General features: G+C 42.7%; 1 protein-coding gene across 3 annotated transcripts in view; it reads left to right on the forward strand.

The window, feature by feature from the left end:
• TTC7A (tetratricopeptide repeat domain 7A) overlaps window positions 1–13748 on the forward strand; it is a 390080-nt gene that overhangs the window by 28183 nt on the left and 348149 nt on the right. Inside the window, exon 4 of one of the 3 annotated variants that reach the window (XM_077282428.1) lies at window positions 3412–3547. The exons of the other annotated variants lie outside the window; for them this stretch is intronic. The gene's annotated coding sequence lies outside the window, so the exon portion shown is untranslated. The remainder of the gene's footprint in view (window positions 1–3411; window positions 3548–13748) is intronic. 3 annotated transcript variants of the gene reach the window in all.

Below are 13748 nucleotides of genomic sequence, written 5' to 3' on the forward strand. Positions count from 1 at the left end.
ACAAGCTGATCCCAGTGGTCAGAGTGAGCTACTGAGCATGTGTGACCACCAGCGATAGGAGCATTAGGTGGACACTTTTAAGAGGAAACCAAAAGAACAGCAGGGGCGCCATGATAAGTACTATCTAAACACTGGAGGATTTGTTTTTTTGTTAAATAGGTACAGCTGTGACTCCTTTTCTGCAAAATTGCTGCGTCCACGTAATTAGCTTACAGTGCCCATTCTCTGTGTTTTAAGACACTTATTATTTATTACAATTCAGCAAATATTTAATATTATAATGAAAAATATACAGTTTTCCAGTCTGCCTGCTGTATCTCTTACATCTAGGGCAGGGGTGGGCAATTAATTTTGCCATGGGGCCGCATGAGAAATTGGGATGGTTTTAGAGGGCCGGACTAATATACAGTAATTACCGTATTTTTCGGACTATAAGACGCACCGGACCATAAGGCGCACCCCAAATTTGGGATGAAAATTGCAGAAAAAAAGATTTACAGTGTCTTACCTGAGGGCTGGCGGTGGCAGAGCAGGGTCACAGGAGGCATGGTGTCGGCAGAGGTGGGGTGATGCGGTGTGGCGTGCACCTGAGCAGGGTCCCTTCCTGCTTAGGTGGGCGACGCCACGGCCTGGTGTCCATGGGGGGGTTGCAGCAGTGGTGTGGCGACCGCAGAGGTGCGACGGCAGAGGTGCGGTATGGCGTGCGCAGGGTCCCTTCCACCGGTGAGGTGACGCAGTGGCCCAGAATGCAATGTGAGCAGCAGAGCCGGGTTGAATATCGGTGGCGGTGGCCATCTTCCCGAGGCCGCGTGTGCGCAGATGGAGTGCTCTGCTTCACGGGGCTTCAGGAAAATGGCCGCAGGAGGCCGCGCATGCGCAGATGGAGATCGCGGTGGCCATTTTCCTGAAGCCGAGATCTCAATCTGCAAACTCGGCTTCAGGAAAATGGCCACCGCGATCTCCATCTGCGCACGTGCGGCCTCCCGCAGCCATTTTCCTGAAGCCCCGTGAAGCAGATCACTCCATCTGCGCACGCGCGGCCTCGGGAAGATGGCCGCCGCCACTGATAAACCGGTGATCAACCCGGGTCTGCTGCTCACATTGCACGTGACGTACAGGGCCGATGCGGAGCTCAGCCTCTTGTGACTGGTGGCATAATGCTGCCTCCGGTCACAAGAATGATTGACACAGCCGGGAGCCGATGGCTCCTGATGCTGTGTCAATCACATCCTGACTCTGGAGGAACTGCATACGCTGCAAGCTCATACAGTTCCGACAGCGTGTGGATGAGCTCGGGGCCTTCACTCCAGCCGCCAGTGGTCCTCCTCAGAAGCGTCTGGCGGCTCGCCGAGCGGTGCCGGGGGCGGCTGTCAGAAGTGACAGCTAGCTGGCGGGCCGTTTAAAATCATCAGGCGGGCCACATCTTGCCCAGGTCTGATCTAGGGGGTATAAATCTGTCCTGATGAACACAGGGGGGCTCTGCTCCTTACAGGCCAGAGCTCTGCTAACTGTGCATCCATTATATGACCCTACATGTACATAGTGAATGTCATCAAGCAGAGAACTTGAAAAAGGGGAAAAATTAATATAGAAAGTATACAGAAAAAAATGTGAAACTTTTCATGATACAAAGAACTATACGACAACTATAAGACCCCTGTTATAATCTTTCCCTTCATCTCCAGCCGCTGCGTCGCTGGGGGCTAAAAGTACATCTGGTGTCTGGAGGGGGCTGGCGTTTTCGCCTTCATGCTAAGACCATTAGGGTGAAACTGTTGGTTGTGTAACGAAAGAACATTCACAAAGTTTAATAAAGTCTAACAATATATCACCAAGTGACAGATGCCCTTACACAGTGTGAAACGTTCTGCAGCATCAGACAGTGCATTCTCCTTACAGCACATATTGGGGTATTCGCCCTGGTTATCACCATGGGAGACTTTTGACATTTTTTTTTTTTTTTTTACTTTTAGATTGCTGTGGATTTCGGAAAATATTTGATTCTATATATTCAGATTAGGCACACACATATGTAAAATATGCAAAGCGTATAGATTACGCACACATATTACACCCATATATAAAATGCGCACATACACACAACACATTTACATACACCACATTATCCAAATATACAAGCGTCTTTGCAAATTTCATAGCTATACCAACCATAAGATTGTATTTTTACATAACCATGCACTTTTTTTTGTAAGGCAATTCGTCATTTTTTTTTTTTAGGCACCATTTTCTCATACACGTATTAAGCATTACATTTATATTAACTTTTATTATGGCTTGATTGGAAAATTAGCAGAAAGAAAAATCTATTTTTATTTACGCCATTTACTGGCATTGTTCTTGGTGTTTAGACAAAGTAAATTATCCGTATGGAACAGTACAGCCTGTGGCTCACTGTTAGAGTTTCTGCCTTTCCAACCAACTTTGTGAGTTTGGAATCTCTGTAATCTCTCGTGCACACGATTGATTTTCTCGTTTGAGTGGTCCCCTTGATTTTCGTGTATAGCGCTCGTACCTATGATGGCGCCCAATCAGTGCCGGCATCACTGACTCCGCCTTCAGACAAATCGAACAGGAAGAGGAAGTCCGGGCTGCAGGTGAACCCTCACTTCCTCTTCCTGCCCAATTCGACAGAAGGCGGGGACAGTGACGCCCGGCACTGATTGGGCGCCAGCGTCACATGTCACAACAACAGCGCAGGAGACAGTGTGCCGAGACCGCGGTAACGGCGCCGGCACGGGAGGGGAGTATAGGCTTTATTATTTTATCGGGCCCAAGCGAGGGGTGTGAGAAGAAGTTGTCCAAGTAGAACACAACTTCTTTAATAACTAAAGGCTTCCACTAAGCACGGTACCGTAGTTCTTATCTACCTGTTGTGGCTGTACTGGTGACATTAGTTTGACAGTGTACATCACCGCTGCAGCTAATCACTGTTCACAGCAGCTGTGACGATGTAGACGGCAGAAGCCTCCAAGCTCAGTGATTGACTGCAGCGGTGATGTGGTTTGTCGACTTCACATGACATCACGTTTGCAGCCAAAACACAGAGATGGGAACAGCAGTGGGGAGCTTGTACTGGACCCGGGAGGGTAAGTACTACCTGTATTTGTGTTTTTTACTACTCTCCGATCATTTGGGGACCACTTTTTACAGTCAGATGCCGAAGGGTCTCCCGTGGTGTACAGCTGAACCGCCTTCGGGACTATATTTCCAACAGTGACACCTATTATATTAACCTGTGACTGCAGAGAATTTATATTACTTATATTTTCTGGTGATTTTAGGTGTAATTAGTCTTTATTAAAGATGCCAGGGACGATGCTTGACGCTCTAAATCTTAACTGTCTTCTGTCTTCTTTTTCTTTGCTTCTCTGGGAATTGTGCTGCTGTCAGATGCTCCACGTGGTGCCTCCAAATCTGTGGGATCTGATTCTTTTGAGAATATCTCTAAAATCTTTCTCCCTATCTGCTCTTCACTCTCTACCGCATCTACCCTGAGACTCCTCTCATCACCAGAACTCATCGAATGGTACGTACCGACCACAGGAAATCCTGCACGTTCCTATGTAAAGTGTGCCGTATTCATGATGTAAAGTCATTGGCACAAAAAGTTGACTTTTACTTTGGTGTTTTAGTTATAAGTGAGCTGCTGGACCTCTCGCCATGGACCTCATGGAATGGCATTAGGTCATTTTATACTAATAAAGGGGTTATTCGACCTTTAAAAAATACCGTAACTAAAAAATAGCAAATATTACAAAAAAATTGAAAAAAAACCACCTACTCTCCAATCCCATGCCGATCCAGCGTTCTCTGGGCCTCAGCAATCATGTGCATGCCAAGAAGACTTTTGGCTGCGGCAGGGGAACGAATAATTCGCCTCTTGAACAGGGTAAAAAATGCAGCAAAACTGGGAGAATCGTTGTTTTTTCATCGCATGTTTTTGTTGATCTTCTTCCAGACGACTTCAGCACAACATTCATAAATCACCAAGTCCACTTATAAGAGTCTCAAGGGCCTTTTTATTGAACTTTCAGACCTTTTTCTTTTGCATTTTCCCTAGAGATTTCACTCAAGATATTCTTGGATCCACTACTGTGCAGTGTTTCGATTATTTTGATAATGCTATATATAGCTGTTTTCATTGTTATTTACTATAAGAAATTACACACTTAACCAGCAAATAAGAGAAGAATTTATTATTTGTGACTCACTGTAGTACCTTATTCTAAGCAAAATATTGTAAAAAAAAAATGTGTATATATATATATATATATATATATATATATATATATATATATATATATATATATATATATATATATATATACAAAGAACCAAGGTAGGCGCTTCCACTCGACATTTCCAAACTGTTACTGGATGTTGTAAAAAATATTTTTTATATGTGGATCAACGTACAAGAAATTGTGAAGAAACAATAAAAATACAAATAAAAACACAACGCGTTTCGGCTATCCAGTCTTCATTTTAAAGTAAAAAACTCAAAAAGAAACAGTTAGGGATGATATATTCAATATCAATAAGTCTCTAATAAAATGTAATAAAATACAAAGGGATCCAAAACCTCCTGGGGTATCTATTATAAATTCTTAATTCCTTTCCTTTTCTCTCTTGGTAATTTTTTATTTTTATTACGATTGGTTGGAATGTAAAACCCTTTTATGGTAAAATGTGTTGGTGAACCTGAGTGATCGAGATACAGCTAACATATATTAATTGTTGCATTCCATATATTCATGTTCGTTCCCACTGACTCCAAGCATATATTTAAAATGTTTCCATATTTTATACCATATTTTATGCCTCCATCGCTGTACCAAACCGTTGCAGATAGAGAAAGAAAAGAGGATATGCTCTAAGATAAATTTAAAGCCGCTTAAAAGAAATGCCCTCTGTTTGGGCTGGATAGCAGGATCGGCGGAGAGGTGATAGTTCACTGTCTTCAGATCAACCTTATGGTCAATATTTGAATCCTACCGATCCTACCATTTAGCCCAAACAGAGGGCAGTTCTTTTAAGTGGCTTGAAACTTATGTTGGAACATAACCTCTTTTCTTTCCAAGATGAGTTCTATCTGCAATGGTTTGGTACGGCGATGGGTACCTGGGTCACCCCAAGTTTCACTAATCTCTTTATTGGGAGATTCGAGTTCCTGTCACTGATCATGTCTGATGTGTTGTTGGGCATATCATATATTACCGCCGTTATATCGACGACCTTTTCTTTATCTTGTGTGGTACAGATGTTGAGGCGGCCTCCTTCGTGGAAGAACTTAATAACAATACATGAGGTTTATCATTTGCAGCTCATGTTGCTTGGGACAGTATGGTCTTTCTGGACCTTGATCTTTATCACTCAGATCGATCCATATTGAGTAGAACACACTTTAAACTCTTGGATGTCAATGGATACCTTGATTATTACAGTGCACAGTTTCATAAATGGAAGAAAAATATACCTCCTAGCCAATTCCAACTTATAAGAATAACTATACCTTCACTGAAGAATATGTCAATCAATCAAAAATACTCAAAAACAGGTTCACTGAAAAAAGATATCCTAAAAAAAACAATTCCGGATGGCTTTTGAAAGGAATCTCATCTCCAGCAGGGGGATTGCCTTAATAATGGAAATAAAAATAAGTTGTTGGATCAAAATGATGGCTCTAAAAACATGAAGACAAATGAAGAGATGGAGATACAGTTTAATTACTACATACAACAGGGGGAATCAATTGACTAGATAAATTTTGAATAAATATTGGTATTTATTAAGGAAAAATTCTATTTTACAAGAACTAATCCCAGAAAAGCTAGCCATCACTTTCCGTGGCGGAAGAAAAATTAAAAACATCATGCCGCAAAATCATCGACCACGGGGCTAAACAATTAAAAGTACACAGTACTGGTACTATATATCCTAATTATCAGGAATTATCAAGCAATTCCGATTATGTTCCACCTATGGCTGTGGTCTTCATTATTTGGGCCGTAGAACGCAAATGTTGCAGGCGCAAATGAATGGCCACAGACACAATATCAAAAATGGCTTCCTCAAACAAAGCCTATGAAGACACTTAACCCTACAATATAAAAATAATTTTGATTCTGTACGGGTCACTTCCTTAGAAAATAGAAAATCTGCTCTCAATTCCAAAGGAACATATTGGATCTATAAAATACAAAGTCTTTTTCCTGATGAACTGAATAAAATGTTAGATCAAGTCTAAGAAACCCACATGCGAACTGACTTTTTACGCTTTCCCCCTTTTCTTCTTTCATCTCCCTGTGGAACTAATACTCCTGTTTGGAGTTGTTTTTTCGCTAGAGAGAGAGCATGGCTTAAGTCTCACCTGGGGTTACGCACCTGTCCGATGGCTCCTCCGATCTGTGATCAGGTTGTAAACCGCACTCATTTCGATTAGTGCGCGAGTGATGGTCTGACAGCCCTGTGCCAGTGGTAAGTGATCTCCGGCCTTGTGTACCAGATCCCTGGTGACACTCAGAGGAACTCGTTTCTTACTGGCGTGGTTTCGGTACATAATAAGAATTATCTATCAGTCCCTTACAACCTTTAAAGGGAACCTGTCACCAGGTTTGACCGATATAAGTTACGGCCACCACCTTTCAGGGCTTATCTACAGCATTTTATAATGGCACCTTGAGAAAGAAAGGCAAAACGCGCGTCGGTGTGGCACGTGTCCTGACTCCCTTATACTATGGGTAAGCAATGATAATGTGGGGGTGGTATAGCCTCCATTGATTTTGCACGCATATACAATGATCTTTGGAATACATTGGCCTCTAGCTCATATTCCCCCACTATATCTTTCTATGCACTAAGCACCTTATTTGTATCACAGTATATTGTTGGAGTCTAAGGACACTGGTAGCCACCTGATCCTAGTCTGTAATGTTTAATATAATTTGTATGGATTAATAAACTTAAACCTTTTTATACAATCGGACATATTACTCCTATTTTTCTTTTGTTGGTATGTATGCAAGTGGTTGTGTCCACTAGGTGTATTTTGAAGACAACCACTTGGGGGTTGGTCTTTCCAGGACCTCTGTATTGATGTGGCCCTTTATGGTTTTTCTTTTACTAGCATTCTATAATGCTGTAGATAACCCCCTGATCCGAACTGCAAGAGAAGAAAAATAACATTTATTATACTCACCTGGGGGTGGTCCGGTTCGATGGGTGTGGCAGATCCTGGTCTGGTGCCTCCCATCTTCTTGCGATGTTGCCCTCCTGCTTGCTTCATGGCTCACCAGCATTGCGCTCCAGCGCAGGCGTACTTATCTGTCCTGTTGAGGGCAGAGCAGAATCCTGCAGTGCGCAGGCGCAGGAAAAGGTCAGAGAGGCCCAGTGCTTGCGCACTGCAGTACTTTGCTCTGCCCTCAACATGGCAGATAAGTACGCCTGCGCAAGAGCGTGATGCTGGGGAACCTATGAAGCAAGCAGGAGGGCGGCATCGCAGGAAGATGAGAGGTGCCGGACCAGGACCTGCGACACCCATTGGATCGGACCGCCCCCAGGTGAGTACTGTATAGTAAAACTTATTTTTCTTCTCTTGCAGGTTGGATCGGGGGCTTATCTACTTATCTACTTATCTGTCTGAAAGGCGGTGGCCGTAACTCGTATCGGCCAAACCTGGTGACAGGTTCGCTTTAACAATTTTTTGTCAGTTTGCTCCTAGCCATCCATGGTCCTTTCATTCTTCCAGGATTCCATGTAGAAATAATTTTATTAATAACAAAAATAATAAAAATGTCTCTGGATAGAAGATAGGACCCAAGGTGGAGGCTGTTGGTCTATTAGAGGTCAGAGCCCTCGGAATCCTGAGGTGATATCCTCTAGTTTCGGTGGACTATCGGGTTGGATGTCCACTATGGGACTCAGCGGGATATTCAACATATATCAGTGAGTTTGCTCCTGGGGAGGAATCTATGTTTGGACACACACACATAAAATATGGTATAGAATATGGAAATTATTTTAATACAGGCTTGGAGTCAGTCAGGAACAAACATGAATGTATGGACTGCGACAATTAATATATCTTAGTTGTATCTCGATCATTCAGGTTCTCAACACATTTTACCAACAGAAGGATTTTACATTCCAACCAATCGTAAAATAAATGAATATATAATAATAAAAAAAAAATGTCACCAACAGGTTTTTAATAGATCAGTACACCAAAGGAGGTTTTGGTTCTATCCCGTTCTATTTTATTACATTTTATTAGAGATTTATTGGTATTGAATATATCATACATAACTGTTTTTGTTTTTGTTATGTGACCTCAGATTTCTTACGACATTTGTGCCGATGCGCATGTGTGGCAGTTTACTAATGTTCATGGATACAAGTGCATTGGAGGATAGGAAGAGGGGGAGGTAAAGCTACTAATTAGTCCACTTCCAACACCAGTAAAAGGTATAAATGGGTCACATGGGTCATACTAACTGTGCACCTGAAGAAGGCTGGATAGCCGAAACGCATTGTGTTTGTATTGTATTTTTATTGTTCCTTCACAATTTCTGGTACTTGGAGTTTCACACTCCACATTACAACATCCTGTACCAGTTTTGAAGCATCGAGTGGAAGCGCCTACATCTTGATTCTTTGTTTTTCTATTTTTTGTTATCAGTTTTTTCACCGACTTTACATCTGCTTTCTGGTTCAGTGGAGCAGAACATGGGTCATATTTGGATGTTTGTTCGTTTCTCGCAGATTGATCCCCAGGAGATTTGCTCACACTTGTGTTGGGGCAGCCCCCATTCTCATAACCTGATGCATGATCTAGTTTTGGTTACTTCTTTGTCTTTTTTTTGCTGCCGTTAGGTGACGGCCTGTACAAGTTTAGCCGCCCAAACTGCTGTGCAGGGTTATGACGACACGTCTCCTATTGAGAATATTGGGAATTATTACGAGACAGAAGACAACGTAGATTTGAAGGAGACGAATCCAGGGAATATCTTGGCGACATCTGATTTTAGAATCCAAATATTTATCTAGATTTTATATTCTTTTTGCTGTTTCACTATTGGACCAAGCTGGGATTTAGGTTGTAGGTGGAGGTATGCACATGGCTGAACTAGACTTGTGTCATACAGATCTGTAAATCGGCAAACGTTCGATTATTGGATGATCTCGTTGTTTTACACAGCCTAAAGGATCATACCTGTCAGCAGCACATGTGTTAATAAGCGGCCATTGATTGGTTATATTGTTGATCAATGCCCATTCAGGCTGGAGATCTATCCATGTACAGTAAATCAGCCCTTACCGATGTTCGGTACATATTGTACATCTGTATGCTTCTGGTTGTATGTGGAGCTACGTGTAGGTTTTCAGTCAGGTCCATAGAAGTGCTCTCCGTCTATACCACTATATCACAGCACATGGAGGCACTGTGCGTCCATTATACAGACTTGTAGAGACCTCACGATCTGCAGTACTGATTCCTTAGGCCGGCGTCACACTTGGCGTATGAAAATACGGTCCGTTTTTTACGGCTGTAATACGCAGAAATGTTCCCAAAATAGTGATCCGTATATCATCCGTAGTCAGGGTGTGGCAGCGTATTTTGCGCATGGCATCCTCCGTATGTAATCCGTATGGCATCCGTACTGCAATATTTTCTCGCGGCTTGCAAAACCGATCCATGGGCTCAAATATTCATTAAAACATATATACAGTATATATATATATATATATATATATATATATATATATATATATATATATATATATATATTTAATTCAGCGCTAGATAGCAGAAAAGCCGGTAATTCAATTGCCAGCTTTTCCTATCTCCTTCACAAACCCGACATGATATGAGACATGGTTTACATACAGTAGACCATCTCATATCCCTTCCATTTATTACATATTCCTCTTTACTAATGTAAGAATTGTCTTGGTGTCAAATTTGGGGGCTCTAGCTATTAAATTAAAGGGTTAAATCCCGGAAAAAACGGGCATGGGCTCCCACGCAATTTTCTCCGCCAGAGTGGGAAAGCCAGTGACTTATGGCAGATATCAATAGCTTAGAGAGGGACCATGGTTATTGGCCCCCCTGGCTAAAAACATCTGCCCCCAGCCACCCCAGAAAAGGCACATCTGGAAGATGCTCCTATTCTGGCACTTAGCCTCTCTCTTCCCACTCTCGTGTAGCGGTGGGATATGGGGGAATGAAGGGTTAATGTCACCTTACAATAGCAAGGTGACATTAACCCTTCATTACCCCATATCCCACCGCTACGCGGGAGTGGGAAGAGAGAGGCTAAGTGCCAGAATAGGCGCATCTTACCGTAAGAAATCCGTATTTTCTGCGCCTCTCATACGTCCGTAAAACTCGCTAGTGTGACGCCAGCCTCATACACAGCTCCCATTCGCATGAGCCTTGGGGGTTCTCAAGGACTATAGCTTCGATGATCTATGCTTAGCATAAGCCATCGATGTTTGAGCAACAGGGCCTGACTTTCCAAGGCCTGGTACTGCAGCAGGAGCAGTCCTGGATGGTAATCTGCTTGAGCGGTCATACATGGTAATGCTGTGTAAGCGGTCCTGCCTGGTACTGCCACATGGGTGGTCCTGCCTGGTACTGCCACATGGGTGGTCCTGCCTGGTACTGCCACATGGGTGGTCCTGTCTGGTACTGCCGCATGGGTGGTCCTGCCTGGTACAGCCGCATGGGTGGTCCTGCCTGGTACAGCCGCATGGGTGGTCCTGCCTGGTACAGCCGCATGGGTGGTCCTGCCTGGTACTGCCGCATGGGTGGTCCTGCCTGGTAATGCCACATGGGTGGTCCTGCCTGGTACTGCCACATGGGTGGTCCTGCCTGGTACTGCCACATGGGTGGTCCTGCCTGGTACTGCTGCATGAGCAATCACGTCTGATACTGGTTCTGCTCTTTCCATCTACTTGAATGGGATAATCACTAGAGCATCACAGTGGCTCAGTGGTTAGCACTTTTGCTTTGCAGTGCTGGGGTCCTAGGTGTTTGTATGCTTTTTCCGTGTTTGCTTGAGTTTTTTCCAAGCACTCTTGTGTCGTCCCACACTCCTGAGACATACTGAGTGGGAATTTAGAATGGGAGTCCCCATCGGGGACAGTGATGATCATGTCTGTAAAGCGCTGCAGAATATGATTGTGCTGTATAAGGGAGTAACATAAATAGGCACAGTTTCCAGTGTAGACAAGTAAAGAAGCACTCCTCCTCCTCCTCCTTCCAACAAAATTTTTATCCTCCTAATATATTGCAATTATCATATCATACAGCACTGTGTACCTACAATTGCTCATTTTGCCTTTCTACCAGGCTAATTCTTCTCTTTTCCTTTTTAGGTCTATGACATCACGTGATTAAAAACTGACTATCTGAATCCTTCTAAGCTCTGTGTAGAAGCAGGAGGTCAATTTTCACTGTATAAGTCATGAGTAACAGTAACAGTCTATGGGAGGAGCAGAGCTGCTGGGTCAGGAGGTGAAGAGGGGCATGATTCATGCAGGGACAAGAGACTTCCTGTTTCTACCTAGAGCAGAGAAAACAGAAGAATTAGCTGGGTAGAAAGACAAATTGAGCAATTGTAAGTACACAGTGCTATATAATATGATGATTGCAGTATATTGAGAGGATAAAAACTTTGATGATAGGAGGAGGAGGAGCGCTTCTTTAAGATGGTTCAATATTTGTAAAAGTGCTGGGGAATCTAACATTGCTGGCCTCTCCGAAGGACTTCCATCAATTTTACAATCTCCGAAAGACCTCAAAACAAGTAATTTGCAGTCATTTTACAAACGTGCTAATTTACATGGGCAGACGGACTACTGTGAAGCGGTCAGTCCTCTGCAGGAGCCGGCACCCAGACAATAAGGACTCCCGGAGACATCTTGTGCTCGTTTCTGTAGGCGCGCCGACTACCTGACTCCTGGAACTTTCCCAACTTTGTGTCAGTGTTAAATCTTCCCAATAGTTTCTGCTTAAAATATTTCTCTTCTATTGAGGCAAAGTGCCAGATTCCCTGACTGCCATTGTATGTGCATTTCTCCTGGTCTTTCTTGATCCGCTCGTACAAGGAGCCGCGTGAGATGCTCATGAAGAACAATGGGTTGAACAAATATTTGAGCTTCGGGTTCTCATTATTAATAGGAAGTGACTGGAACAATAAGCTCCGACGTTACCGCTATTTATGTGCTTATCAAGGACTGTAACAATGGAACTGTACACAGCGAGCTGCGGGGCGAGTCCACAAGTCAGCGAGGACAGTGAGGAGTAGTCAGCCATTCAGACTAGGATTAAAAGAAAGAAAAAATTCCACTAACAGATCAAGGCCACTGAAAACTGAAATCTCCCTTCATAAAAAATCACCTATTATTTAAATCATTTTTTTATATTAATTGTATTTTAAAGAAAAATCTATATTATTTGTATTTTTCATGTAACATAAACTGTATTAAAACAATATTTTTTTTAGAGATGTTGCAATTTTCACTAGGCCTGATACTAGACTCCTACTACCTGTTCCTTACAGAAGACTTGTCAGCAGTCTCATTATCATTCCAGAGAGCATTGCAGTGACAGGTAACAATTCTCTGATTAGGACAAAGGTCCAGTATGAAGGGAGGAGGAGGCGAGCTGTGACATCACCTGTTAAGAATGGCGGATCTTGTGTTATCTGCTGTATATACAGGAGTTATTCGTCACTGTCTTTGATGATAATGAGACTGCTGAAAAGTAACAGGTTAGTAAGAGTCTATTATAAGGCCTAGTGGCAAGTGTGAAATTGGCAAGATTTCTGATAATTTTTTGTAATATAGATATTGATATGGACGAAAACAAGATGTAACCATTGTAAGATAAGTCATTTAGGTTAGATTAGTGGGGGCTCAGCTCTCTGTATCCCCCATAGTCAGTAGATTGGAGAAGCAGGGTCGCATTGGGAGTGGCACAGCTCAGCTCATTTTATGGTGGTCTCTTCGATCTTCTGATTGTGAGGGTCCCAGGTACTGGACCCCTACTGAGCTGATAATCGTGACCTCTCCTTAAAGAGGAAGTCTTATTTTATTCCCTTCTTGCCTAAGCCATATGTTTCTACAGATTATTTTTTTTAATTTTAAATAAAAATTTCCGGAACTGGATGGCGAATTTTTGGGAAAAAAAAAAAACAAGAGTGGATTACTCAGGGGAAGCAGCTGAACTAAAGAAAAAGCAAAGTTTTGTCCTAGCGATAGGTCCTCTTTAATAACCTCTTTAATACAAGAACATTAATTTTGTTACTCATACATACAGATATGAGCCAAATTATGAGTATAAATAATAATGTTATATTTATTTGTACTTTAGTGTGTTATCTGCTGCTGACCTTTCTGTAGACTATGTATCCTGCACCTCTCTGTCATCTGCTCCTAATTTTCAATCGCTTAAAGGGAATCTTTCACCAGGTTTTTGCTACCCCCGTCTGACAGCAGCATGACAAAGAGACCGAGACACTGATTCCAGCGATGTGTCACTTACTGGGCTGTTTTTTGTAGTTTTGGTAAAATCACAGTTTTCTCTGCTGTAGATATATCAGTTCTCTGAATGCTGAGCTCTGTATAACTCCGCCCACAGCACTGATTGGCAGCTGTAGACAGAAAGCAGCCAATCAGTGGTGGGGGGCGTGGTTTGACTACCTAGCATTACTAATCCTTTA

This window comes from Ranitomeya variabilis, chromosome 2 (assembly GCF_051348905.1).
Source record: "Ranitomeya variabilis isolate aRanVar5 chromosome 2, aRanVar5.hap1, whole genome shotgun sequence".
Lineage (NCBI taxonomy): Eukaryota > Metazoa > Chordata > Amphibia > Anura > Dendrobatidae > Ranitomeya > Ranitomeya variabilis.